The following is a 4,329-nucleotide window of genomic DNA, read 5'->3' as shown; positions in this document are numbered from 1 at the left end:
AAAAAAAAAAAAAAAAAGAAAAAGAAAAAGAAAAATGGCACTTCAAGGCCGCCTATCTCTCAGAGCAGCGGTCCCCTGCACAAGTGCAATAAATCAACAATTGATTGCATCTAAAAAAAAAAAAAAGAAAGAAAAAGAATAAGAATGAAGCTTTTGTTCTTTTTTTCTTTTCTTTTTTTGAGACATAGTCTCACTTTATTACCCTCGGTAGAATGCCATGCTGCTGTCACAACTCACAGCAACCTCCTGCTCTTGGGCTTAGGAGATTCTCTTGCCTCAGTTTCCCGAGTAGCTGGGACTACAGGTGCCTGCCACAATGCCTGGCTATTTTTTGCTGCAGTTTGGCCAGGGCTGGGTTCGAACCCACCACCCTCGGTATATGGGGCTGGCACCCTACTCACTGAGCCATAGCCACTGCCCAATTGTTGTTTTCTATTTTTTTTTTTCTTTGAGAAGTCTTACTCTGTTGCCCTGGGTAGAGTGCCGTGGAGTTGTCATAGCTCACAGAGACCTCAAACTCCTGGGTTTGAGGGATCCTCTTGCCTCAGCTTCCCAAGTAGTTAGGACTATAGGCACCCATCACAATGTCCAGACAGGGTCTTGCTCTTGCTCAGGCTAGTCTTGAGCTCCTGAGCTCAGGCCATACACCCACCTAGGCCTCCTACAGTGCTAGGATTAGGTGCTTGAGCTACCCTGCCTCACCATTGTTTCTGTTTTTTTTTTTTTTTTTTTGTAGAGACAGTCTCACTTTGTCACCCTCGGTTGTGCAGTGGCGTCACACAGCTCCAAGTCCTGGGCTTAGGCGATTCTCTTGCCTCAGTTTCCTGTGTAGCTGGAACTAAAGGTGCCTGCCACAATGCCCAGTTATTTTTCTGTTGCAGTTTGGCCAGGGCTGAGTTTGAAACTGCCATCCCTTGGTATATGGGACCAGTGTCCTACCCATTGAGCCACAGGCACCACCCTATTTCTGTTTTTAAACCTGAGTAGAAACAGATAGAAAGCAGGGTTTTTTTTTTCCCTTGAAATTACCTGTCTCTGCAAGGAGAAACTAAGACATAATGTTTGATGGCCAAATCTAAGAGCTTAATATTACCTCTTTAGAAAGTGGCTTAGGGTGGTGCCTGTTGCTCAGTGGGTAGAGTACCAGTCCCATATACCAAGGATGGTAGGTTTAAACCTGGCCCTGTCCAGGTAAAAACAGCAGTAGCAACTGTAACAAAAAATAGCAAGCATTGTGGCAGGCGCCTATAGTTCCATCTTCTCAGGAGGCTGAGGCAAGAGAATCACCGAAGCCCAAGGGTTGGAGGTTGCTGTGAGCTGTGACACCATGGCATTCTACCGAGGACTATAAAGTAAGACTCTATCTCAAAAAAAGGGGGGCCTTCAAAAGTGACTTAAAAGTACTTCATGTTAGAAATCAACCTCTTTTTTTTTCCTTTTTTGCAAAGGCATGAGGGCAGTGGCATGATTGTAGTTCACTGTAACCTCAAACTCTTAAACGTAGGTCATCTTCCTGCCTCAGCCTCCCATGTAGCTGGGACTACATGCATGTACCACTATGCCTGGCTAATTTTTCTATTTCTTATAGAGATGGGGTCTTGCTATGTTGCTCAGACTGATCTTGAACTCCAGACATCAAGTGAACCTCCTGCCTTGACCTCCCAAAGTGCTAGAATTATAGGCCTTTGAACCACTGTGCCTAGCCTGTTTTAGTTATCCTTATCTAGAACTACTAGATAAGGATGTAATGCTGTAACATATACTTGGTACTAAATAAATGTTTCTGTTTTTTGGGCTCGGCGCCTGTGGCTCAAGTGGTTAAGGTGCCAGCCACGTACACCTAAGGTGGTGGGTTCGAATCCCCAGCCTGGGCCCGCCAAACAACGATGGCTGCAACCAAAAAATGGCCAGGCGTTGTGGCGGGCGCCTGTGGTCCCAGCTACTTGGGAGGCTGAGGCAGGAGACTCGCTTGAGCCCAGGAGTTGGAGGTTGCTGTGAGCGTGATGCCATGGCACTCTACCCAGGGGGATAGCTTGAGGCTCCGTCTCAAAAAAATAAAAAATAAAAAAATGTTTCTGTTTTTTGGAGGATGGCATGGGGGGGATTAGAATTATTTTCATAGTTATTATAATAAAAGACAACCAAATCCATTACAAAGACACATGACTGATGGATGGGAAGAACTTAGCTAATATCTGCCTGCATCACTGAGAACCTCAGGTATAATTTGGTAGGCAGACAGATGGCAAGCTGTGAATCAAGGTCAAGTTATATGCAGAGGGTCCTCATGAATCTTCTCCATAGAATCAAGACAGACAGACTATAGAACCTGTGCTGACTGGAGAAAAAGGGTACTATGCAAGACATTCAAAATAGTTTCTTCTTAACCCTATATTTAACTTCCTTGCACTTTAGTTTCTCTGCCCATGAGAATGTCAGTGCTACCTCCTTGCCATAGGCTGAATTAGATAATGGGAAATAATTTGAATTCCTCAGATGAAATATGCTGCATAAATCCAAAATAGCACCGTCTTCAGCTGAATCAGACTATAGAGGTCCCATTTAACTGAATCTTGGATACCTATTATCAGCCTTGGATCCTCAAGTTTCCTCCCTTTTTTTTTTTTCTTGAAACATAGCTCTCAGCTCAAGAGACCCTCTTGCCTCAGCCTCTTGAATAGCTGGGACTACAGACGCCTGCCACAACACCTGGCTAGTTTTTCTATTTTTAGTAGAGACGGGGTCTTGCTCTTGCTCAGGTTAATCTTGAACTCCCGAGCTCAAGCAATCTACCCACCTCAGCCTCCCAGAGTGCTAGGATTATAGGCATGAGCCACCACACCCAGGTGCTCTTTTCTTTTGAACATTTTTTGGAGTATCTGAGAGCACTAAGGCTCAACCCAAGTATAAATAGTTCATACTAGCCTGGCACAGGGTATGCACCCTGGTAGTCTCAACTACTCAGTAGGCTGAAGTGGGAGGACTGCTTGAGCCCAGGAGTTCAGGGTTGCCACGTGCTATGACTGTATCTACTAAAAGCCACTGCACTCCAGCCTGGGCAACATAGTAAGACTTTGTCTCAAATAAATAAATAAACAGTACTTGCTCTCTATGGTTTTCATATGCATGAACTCAGTAACTTCAGTTATTGAGGTTTAGTTAAATAACACCAGTCCCCCAATACCATTTACGTACTGTGGCATGTTAACTGTAAGTGAAGCAAAAACTTTACTTAGTAGTTCTTTAGTTCTCAAAATCCCTATGCAAATAATACATATACAGCATAATCAGTGACCAATCACATTACTTCTTCTTCTTCTTTTTTTTTTTAGAGATAGAGTCTCACTTTATTGCCCCTGGTAGAGTACTGTGGTGTCACAGTTCATAGCAACCTCCATCTCCTGGGCCTAGGCCTCCAATTCTCTTGCCTCAGCCTCCAAAGTAGCTAGGACCACAGGCACCCGCCAGAACGTCTGGGTATTTATTTATTTGAGACAGAGCCTCAAGCTGTTGCCCTGGGTAGAGTGCCATGGTGTCACAGCTCACAGCAACCTCCAGCTCCTCAGCTTAAGCGATTCTCTTGCCTCAGCCTCCCAAGCATTTGGGACTACAGGAACCTGCCATAATGCCCAGCTACTTTTTGGTTGTAGTTTTCATTGTTTGGCAGGCTGAGGCTGGATTCAAACGCGCCAGCTCTGGTGTATGTAGCCGCTTGAGCTACAGGCACTGAGCCCCGGTTATTTTTTTGGACAGGGCTGGGCTCGAACCCACCACCCTTGGCATATGGGGCTGGTGCTCTACTCATTGAGCCACAGGTACTGCCCCATGTTACTTCTTTCATGGACTATAGATGGCTGGTCACTATGCATCAGTTACTGAGTTTACACACACACAGAGCAAAGCTTGTGCTGCCTCCTTATCTCTCAATGGTGGGGCACACCCATAGTCCCAGCTACTCAGGAGGCTGAGGCAAGAGGATGGCTTGAGCCCAAGAGTTTGAAGTTGCTGTGAGACACCAGGGCACTCTACTCTACTCAGGGCAACAGCATGAGACTCTGCCTCCAAAAAAAAAAAAAAAGGCAAGAATAGTAAAAGAAAAGGTGTAAAGGATAAAATAATAGAAGCTAATAAAAACTTAGAAAGGAGTATGGAAATTGGTAAGGCATAGATAAGATGCTCACTTCCTATTGTAACTTATATGACAAGAAGGTAGCTAATGGTATTCAAACTACTCCTGGTAAGTTTTTTTTTTTTGAGACAGAGCCTCAAGCTGTCCCCCTGAGTAGAGTGCTGTGGCATCACAGCTCACAGTAACCTCCAACTCCTGGG

At 44.9% G+C, this 4,329-nt stretch overlaps 1 protein-coding gene across 2 annotated transcripts in view; it reads right to left on the bottom strand.

The window, feature by feature from the left end:
* COQ5 (coenzyme Q5, methyltransferase) overlaps window positions 1-4,329 on the bottom strand; it is a 37,646-nt gene that overhangs the window by 30,005 nt on the left and 3,312 nt on the right. The gene's annotated exons all lie outside the window — the stretch shown is intronic.

This window comes from Otolemur garnettii, unplaced genomic scaffold (genome assembly GCF_000181295.1).
Source record: "Otolemur garnettii isolate 467f Iridium unplaced genomic scaffold, OtoGar3 scaffold00038, whole genome shotgun sequence".
In the NCBI taxonomy this organism is placed as follows: Eukaryota; Metazoa; Chordata; class Mammalia; order Primates; family Galagidae; genus Otolemur; species Otolemur garnettii.
This window is presented reverse-complemented; position numbering and strand designations above follow the sequence as displayed.